The 9,350-nt window shown below is 42.4% G+C and overlaps 1 pseudogene; it reads left to right on the top strand.

The window, feature by feature from the left end:
• The first annotated feature begins 7,107 nt into the window (after positions 1–7,107).
• Positions 7,108–8,847, top strand: LOC111549277 (annotated as a pseudogene).
• Positions 8,848–9,350: the final 503 nt, after the last annotated feature.

The following is a 9,350-nucleotide window of genomic DNA, read 5'->3' as shown; positions in this document are numbered from 1 at the left end:
CTATTGTTTAATGTTGTCCCAAATTTTACAAAGGCTTTGCTTATTATTTTATAGCCTTTTTCTTAAACTTTTGTCTGACTATATTATTTGACAAGTTCTGTCTTCAAATTCTGAGATTCTTTCTTATGTTTGATCTAGTCTATTGCTGGAGTTGTCAGGTGTGTTTTGTAATTAATTTGATGAATTATTCAGTTCCAGAATTTCTATTTGGTTGTCTTTTACATGTCTGTCTCTTTGGTAAATTTCTAATTCCTATTCTTAATTGTTTTCTAATTTCTCTATATTTTTTACACAATCCTCTTTTATCTTTCTTTAAAATCAATGTTTTGAATTCTTTATCTGGGATTTTATAAAGTCCATTTTGATTAGGATCTATTGCTGGAGAATAATTATTCCTTTGGATGTGTCATACTTCCTTGCTTTTTCATGTTTCCTGTGTCTTTTCATTGATATCCATGCATCTTGCATAACAGTTGTTTCTTCTAATTTTTAAAATTTTCTTTCATAGGAGAGGACTTTTTCAGAATATATATACACATATATATATATGAATAAATATATATTTGGTTGGGTAGGGCATTTTGGTTTGATTTTGGATGCATGCAGTAGTGTTCTCTCTATATGATTTATTTAGCCGTAAAGAGCGTTAGTGATATCTGTGATTTTTCTAGTAGCTTAGGGTGCAGTTATTAGTAGAAGCTGTGGTAAAGTTTTGTTGGAGATTATAATGCCAAGTGAGTCAGTCTTCAGGCCCTAGTGGTAATAGCATTGGGTTGAGTATGCTTGTCCTTGGGCTCCACTGTGGCATATGCTGACACCAATGTCAGTGAGTTCAATCAACCTGATTCTTGGGGTTCCAGGTGACTTACTCCAGTGTCAGTAATGTCAGTGGTGGTCCAGGCATGTTGGAGGGTTCTTGGGTCCCTTAGCAGTGGATTTGATATGAACAATGGCAGTAGTGGTGGTGGAGCAACCCCCTGGCACCCAAGAGGCTCTGTTGGTGTTTGTGGTAGCTGCAACAAGTTTAGTGTGCCATTCACCTTTTTTTTTGCTGGTGGTGCATGTGGGTGAGTGCCAGCTGTGTGTTATCAGCAGGTTTTGTTGGCCTGACCTCAGACCCTGGGGGGAGTATTTAGATGCAATTGGTGGTGGACTGGGCTGGACAATTTCTAGGCCCCTGGGTGCACAAGTACTAGGGCAATGGGATGGGCCAGCAGACTTGTCCTCTTGCACCCTGGTAGTACATTCAGGTGCTGGCAGAGATAGGCAGAAGCAGAGTGGTCCCCAGGAGACTGGCAAAATGCGCAGCAGTAGGCAGTGGCAGCAACACTGTGGGCTTTCCACTAGGTGGAGTGAGGTTATTCTCAGTGGGGACAATGTAGGGAGGTAGCTTTGTGAAGCGTGGTTTCGTTGCCCTTTGGTCCCATAGCAGCCCACAGCAGTGATGGTGCGATGTGTCCTCACGGCATGTGAAAGTGCCCAGCTTCTTATCTTTTCCTTGGTCAAGCAGTGGAAAAAGCAGGAACAGCCCTGGCTCTAGGGCAGGACACAGACTTTTACAGTTTGAGCTCTTGGAATAACACCAGCTGTAGGCCTGAGATAGGGGAGGGTGGAGCCATTCTCAAGGAGAGCTGTGTGGGCAGTTAGCTGTGGGGATTGTGGTTTGCTCCCATTGAAGGCTGCAGCTGTGGGGGAATTTGTTGTTGCGGTGTGAGAAGGTGCCCAGCCTTCTCTCTGGGGCGGCAACAGTATCATCAGCCCCAGGATAGGATTTAGTTTTGGGGGGCTTTAACTTTCAGAATGGCAAAAGGCTGCAGCTGCTCAGGGTTTGGAAGTCTATGGGACTCAGCATGAGTTACCTCTCTAGAGTAGTTCCTCTGTGCAGCCTCTGGGCAACTCTCTGTGTTAGTGTTGGGGCCTACACGTATTGAGGGGCTTTCCAATAGCTAGAATTGTGAAAGTTTGCAATGGGAATGTGGAGTTCTGGGGGATTCTTACCTGCCCTTTCCTAGCATATGGGCACTTTTCTCAGTTCTCAGCCAATCCCAGCCAACCAGCCAAGCAGGCTGCCTAGCTTCCCTCTTCTTTTTTTTTTTTTTGAGACAGAGTCTTACTCTGTCACCACCAGACTGGAGTGCAGTGGCACAATCTCGGCTGACTGCAACCTGCGCCTCCTGGGTTCAAGTGATTCTCCTGCTTCAGCCTCCCGAGTAGCTGGGACTGTAGATGCCCGCCACCACACCTGGCTAATTTTTTTTTTTTTTTTTTGTATTTTTAGTAGAGATGGGGTTTCACCATGTTGGTCAGGATGGTCTCAATCTCTTGACCTCCTGATCCACCTACCTCGGCCTCCCAAAGTACTGGGATTACATGCGTGAGCCACCGCGCCCGGGCTTCCCTCTTCTTATTTACTTCCCATTGCTTCTCTGTTGAACCCCAGTGTTCTGGCTTAAATGATTTATCTGAAGTGTGAATGTATACGTGCTATTTTGGTTCCTCTCTGTGGAGGAGGTTCATACAAGCTGCATCTAGTCTTGAATCACCTCCCTCAAAAGATAATATATTTTTATCATGTATTCTGTTTGTGAATATGTTAGGTAATAAGTATAATGAATGTGTTAACATGCCCTAAAACACCTTCACATTAAATGTACACCTTGACTGAATGATTTTGTGACTTACAGTCTTCTAGTTCCATGGTTTTTCTACATAAGGTTATTTTTTGCCATCAACAGTGTGGGTAATGCAGTTATTTTTTGAACTAACACATAAAACAATTAATGTCACTTTGGGGGCTCTTGAATGTCCTTTGCATGTGTGAAGAACAATACAATTGTTGGACCCTTACATGGAGAATGTCACTGAATGCATGTGATGACTGACTTCCAGTACCCACCCCTCTCTCCACATTTTTGTCTGTACCTATCTGAACCCCAATGGAAAGTAACGCTCATTTTTTGTCTGTCATGAAAATGAGGGGATGTAATTGGTAATCAGGGTAAGTGTACTTTAACTATGCCAAGTCTGAAGACAATTGCTAGAGGACACTTGCCTCTCTGTACATATTTACCTTCAGAGTCTCAATTCTGGTTCAGTTATGAAAACCTTTGTCTGTTACTAGCAAAATGAACATTCATGTAAAATACCTGGTACTATGCTTGGCTGGGATCAGAGGCTGCATAGCTTCTTTACCCCTGTGTTCCACATTCAAATCATATTTACAGAGTACTTTCATCAACTAATACTTCTGTGTATTCATTTTTTTCTGTTACTTTGGATGATGATATTATTTAATCATCTTCCAATCCACCTTAATTGTGCTATCTCTAGGGATGTTAAAACATTTGTTTAGTGACTTGTGGGATACGCTAATATATTATCCTTTTTAATCTTAGTAAATACCAACAGTCATATCAGAGAGTAGAAACTATGTTTCATCTCCAGAAAGAGAAATTTAGGCAGTCTTTAAGAAGGCTCAACCCTAGGACATATCATTTTCTGTTCCTTTTTCCCTCAGACTATCATTCAATCCTGATGCTTCCTTTCCTGAAATTGTAACACAGAATGTAAGCTTATTTTAGAGAACTTAGAAAACAATAAGAAAAAAAAAGAAGATAACATTTATCTCCACAGAAACAATCAGTGTTAACATGATGATATATATATTTGATTTTATTATGTAGATATACATGTTTGTGTCAATATGTTTGCATATTAGCACACATATAAAAAATATAGCACACATATTTTTTCTTAGCTTCACAGTATTGTCATTGTCTTTACCAAAATTACTTCAAAAATGTAAGTCAGTAAGAGTATAGTAATTCATTGTATTGATCTAACATAATATACTTAATTTACTTCTATTTTAGAACTTTTGTATCAAGATAAATATTTTGTCATTCTTTCATATTGTTTTTATTTGAATTCTTGTCTAAATTTATCTTCAGAATTGATGCTGAGAAATGGAATTACCAGGTCAAATGGCATTAATAACTTATTTGTTTGGCAAATTATTTTTGCAGAAAAATTTTAACAATTTTTGCTTCCACTATCAATGGACAGGAGAGCCCATCTCACTACACCTTTTTCTAACATTATCACTATAGTTTCTCTTGCAGACATTTACTTTCTTGCTCACCGTCTCTATAGCAAAATCCTTAGAACTGTTTTTCATCTTAGCCATTAGAATCTTACGTTGGGTTTAGTTCCATTATAAAGTTGTGGGTTAATAAGAGCCCAGTAATTAACTAGAGATGTTAGTAAAAGTAAATGAAAATATTCTGAATTTTGTGTCTAACTTTATATGTACAAACTATTGTTTCAACCATATTTCTTTTCCCTAAATGCTACCGACTGTTAGCTCAAAGACCCTTATCCATATTTCCCAAAACAACTGTGTTTTGTCTATAAACTCTTAAAATTATAGAGCTGCAGTGACTCCAACTCTATTTTTTACTGATCTTCTCAGCTTCATTAAATACATATATGAAAGAAACCTTTCCCTAGTAATTCTTCCAAGTGTAAAACTTCCCTAATACTAACTTCTGCATTATGCCCAGTTTGCCATATTTTTCTTCTTTCATTGTCAAAATGAAATACATCTTGGAGTCTCTTCAAATCATTCGCTCTTTTATTCATCCAAGAAATAGATATTCATTGTGCTGAGTGCTAGAAAGGTACTGCAGTCCTGGCTTTCTGGTGTGTTCCTAATGCTTAGAATTCCTGAGGAAAATCCCAGGGGCCAATAATGTGTAACTGGTAATGTTTTATTGCTCCAGTTCACTTTGGGTTTGGTTTCTCATTACTCATCATCTGTCACAAAGTGTAAGTAGGCTGTAAGAAAAATTTACACTCTCTTCTTATACTCTAGTCCAAAACCACATTATTAATATCATCTTTACATATTTCATATTGAATATAAATATTTGACAATACCTACTATACCTTCCTTCCATTTGTTTTCAATTGGACATTAACCAATGATTATATTTATTTGATAAACTTACTCCCTATTAAATTTATGATAGATGTTCACTATAGCAATGCTTACGTCGTTACAGAGCACTATAAATTATGTTTTGTAGTAATGTCTCATAACACCAAAACAAGGTACCCTCTTCGAATTAGTCAATCTTTTCAATTCATAAAAGTTAGCTATATCCTGTGAGGGCTTGCATTGGCTATAAAAAGGATGCTCAAAAAAATACAGAAGTAGCATGATGAAAGAAAACCTGGGACCCTCTAGTGTTCCTAGAATTGAAGACCTGAGGAAAGATTATTTGGTCTGAGGGGCTGATCTCAGAGCACACCATTAGGTATTCTCAGATATTCATGAAGTCTCCGCAGTTTTAGCTCTATTTCTGGAGCTCAAGGTGAGTCTCTAGACGGAGTATAGAATCTTAAGATGAGTCTCTGAACCACAGGTGGGTTTGGAACCTTGGCAAATCCCTAATATTTTAAGTTAACATTAATGAAAGGGCAAGGTCTGCAGAGACTCAAGGGCTATAATTGTAAGTTCACAGTGTTCAATCCTAGTGTGACTCATGGAGAGGAAGAAGAGACCTGTGTTCTGGAAAAGATTAACTTCTCAGCCAGGTTTTAGATGTGAATAATGTTGCAGGGCTGCTGACCTGGGGAGAGGTTGATGGGGCAAAGAAAAAGGTCAGTTTTGGAAAAGGGAATTGGACCAGACCTGTAGGTACAGATGAGATCCCAGATGAAGGCAGGTTTGAAGAGCCATACAAGCCAAGAAGGGTCTATAGAAGAGTGTTTTTAGGTTCCACTTTTGACTTCTGTCCTAGCCTTCCATATGTTTACTGTATACTAGATTTTATGTGTGATGTAATTATAGCCATCTCTGTGGCTGTAGTTTTATTTTCCCATCCATTTTCCTTGAACCTGTTAAAAGGATACCGGACCTCTTTCCTCTGGCAGCACTACTGCTAAATTCCTGAGGAGTTTGGCCACGTAGTATGTCTTACCCCACTAGGGCTTGTGATTATAACTTATTATGCAAGATGCTATAGGAAATGGGGATAAAATGTCATAAGACAGCATCCCTCAAAGTACTAAAATATGGTCAATGAGATGAAACATTAGCATGTATAATGCTAGTACACAGTAGTATGTAAAATATTCAATGAGAGCAAAACATTTTAATTATCTAGAAAAAAAAAAACACTGATTATTCTTTAGCTGTAGTAACAAGCAACTACCAGATCTGGTGTGAAACAATTCTAACTGACCAGCGACAACCTCACATCAGTAATAACACTTCTGGATGCCTAGCATTTTCTGATAGATCCACACTTCTGGGAGTCAACTAATGTGCAACAGCTACACCTACATAACTAACTCTCCACAGTTAAAGGTTGACACATCCCTAACAGGTTTTGCTTCTGTGTGTCCATCAATCTCACTTGTCCAAACCCTGTAGAAGATCAGCAGTTTGCTTTATTCAAAGACATTGCATCCTGCAAGCACCATTTTCCCTCACTGAGTAAGCAACAATTAATATTTCTGTGTTAGATTTTGATTGGTGGCTCCTTCTTTTGAATTCATTTATTAAACCCAAATTGGTCGGACATGTTTCTCCTGGAGTCCCAAACTATCAGGAAATGAGCAGCCTAGGGAAGACAATTCTCCAAGTTTAGACTGACCAATCCTGAAATCCTGACTTTAACAATGTCTTTACCAAGCCAGGTGTTGTCATGAGAAATAATTATGCCAGTTTTTAGGAACTAGATGATATCAGGGATAAAAAGTTTTCCTTGTAAAAACAAGTTAGTTGACAATTTTGGCAAGCGGTCTATCAATGTGAAGTCATGCTGTTTCTAACTTACTGACGCCAGAATCTAACTGGGAAACCTATGAAATGTTTACCTGAGCCTGTGAGTGGAAGTAGAGGATGTGATGAACTTCCACTTCTCGCCACTGCCTGCTATTAATTAGGCTTGCCATGGCCAGTTCCCTTATATTGTTTCCATTATAATCAGAGAGGAAAGAGCCAAAAGCCTTAAAGAAACTGGTTTTAGGAATTCGTGGAGGAGAGGAGCGGTGAGGAGCCTCTGCTGGGATCCACGTCTGCTGAGCAGCTCCAGGAACATGACTGCAACGGTGACTGCGGGGAAGTGACACGGGCACCGGCAGTCCCTGGGAAAGCTGGGGTCCCCGGAGTTGCAGCTCCGGGAGCTCCAGAGGCTGCTCCACGGGCGAAAGAGATCCTGGAGGTCCTAGTGGACCCACGCAGCCGGCAGCGGGACAGCTTTTTGGGCAAGGACGGCTTTGCCAAGTGCTTCCGAGCTCTCAGACGCGGACACCAAGGTAGTGTTCACCGGCAAGATTGTGCCTAAGTCTCTGCTGCTCATGCCGCACTAAGGAGATGTCCATGGGAATACCCGTTCACCGCAGCCTCGCCCACCAGCATGTCGTAGGATTCCACGGCTTTTTCGAGGACAACGACTTTGTGTTCGTGGTGGTGTTGGAGCTCTGCCGCCAGAGGTCTCTCCTGGAGCTGCACAAGAGGAGGAAAGCCCTAACTGAACTTGAAGCCCGGCACTATGTAGTCTGCAGCAAATTGTGCTTCGCTGCCAGTACCGGCGCCAAAACCGAGTTATTCACCGAGACCTCAAGCTGGGCAACTTTTTCCTGAATGAGGATCTGGAGGTGAAAACAGAGGATTTGGGACTGGCAACCCAAGTCGAATATGACGGTGAGAGAAAGAAGACCCTGTGTGGAACTACTAATTACGTACCTCCCGAGATGCTGAGCAAGAAAGGGCATAGTTTTGAGGTGTACGTGCAGTCCAGTGGGTAACCACCTTTTGGCACCTCTTGCCTAAAAGAGACCTACCTCCGAATCTAGAAGAGTGAATACAGTATTCCCAAGCACATCAACCCTGTGGCCGCCTCCCTCATCCAGAAGACGCTTCAGACGGACCCCACTGCCCGGCCCAACCATTAACGAGCAGCTTAACAATGAGTTCTTTACTTCTGGCTACATCCCAGCCAGTCTCCCCATCACCTGCCTGACCATTCTACCCAGGTGTTCCATCGCTCCCAGCAGCCCGGACCCCAGCAACAGAAAGCCCCTCACGGTCCTGAATAAACGCTTGGAGAATACCCTGCCTGAGAGTCCCCGGGAAAAAGAAGAACCAGCGGTTTCAGAGACTGGTGAGGTGGTCGACTGCCACCTCATGACATGCTGCATGCTGCACAGCGTCAATGCCTCCAAGCCCTCGGAGGGAGGGCTGGTCAGGCAAGAGGAGGCTGAGGATCCTGCCCGCATCTCCATCTTCTGGGTCAGCAAGTGGATGGACTATTCAGACAAGTACAGTCCTGGGTATCAGTTGTGGATAACAGCGTGGAGGTGCTCTTCAATGATGGTGACAGCCTGCAGTACATAAAATGTGATGGCACCGAGTCCTACTTCACCGTGAATTCCCATCCCAATGCCTTGATGAAGAAGATCACACTCTTTAAATATGTCCGCAGTTACTTGAGCGAGCACTTGCTGAAGGCAGGTGCCAACATCACGCTGCGCGAAGGCAATGAGCTCGCCCGGCTGCCCTACCTGCGGACCTGGTTCCGCACCCGCAGCGCCATCATCCTGCACCTCAGCAACGGCAGCGCGCAGATCAACTCCTTCCAGGATCACATCAAGCTCACCTTGTGCCCACCGATGGCAGCCGTCGCCTACATCGACGAGAAGCGGAACTTCCGCACCTAACCACCTGAGTCTCGTGGAGGAGTAAGGCTGCTGCAAGGAGCTGGCTGCTACGCCCACACTATGGTGGACAAGCTGGTGAGCTCGTGCTCTGGCGGCAACCGCTTCAAGGCCTCCTAATAGCCGCCCACCCCTCCAGACTGATGCCCTCGTCACTCCCACCTGCACCTGGAGCCCACATTGGTTGTCTCCCACAAGGCCATGTCTGCAGTGTGCCCCCGAGCCCCGGGAACTGGGCAGATCTGCATCATCCTTGAGGATGGGGGTTACTGTGTAAGTTATTTTTTGTACATGTTCGGATGTGGGTTCTATAGCCTTGTCCCTTCCCCCTCAATCCCACCATATGAATTTCACAGAATATTTTTCTATTGAGTCCGGGACTGTCCTTTCCTTGGTTTTATATCCATTAAACAGATGTGAATCTCCTAAAAAAAAAAAAGTGGGTTTAGTTTATTTATAATCCAGGCAACTTAGAAGGATAAAATAGAGACAAAGAGGGGAGTTAAAAAAAAATCTAAATTGTTTGTAATTACGTTAGCCACTGGAAAGTATAGTCTGGCAGTCTTTTAAGTATAGAAATAACCTATTATTTGCCTCAGGGAGATGTGGAAAGTGAAGGTATA

Source organism: Piliocolobus tephrosceles, chromosome 7 (assembly GCF_002776525.5).
Source record: "Piliocolobus tephrosceles isolate RC106 chromosome 7, ASM277652v3, whole genome shotgun sequence".
Taxonomy (NCBI): Eukaryota; Metazoa; Chordata; class Mammalia; order Primates; family Cercopithecidae; genus Piliocolobus; species Piliocolobus tephrosceles.
This window is presented reverse-complemented; position numbering and strand designations above follow the sequence as displayed.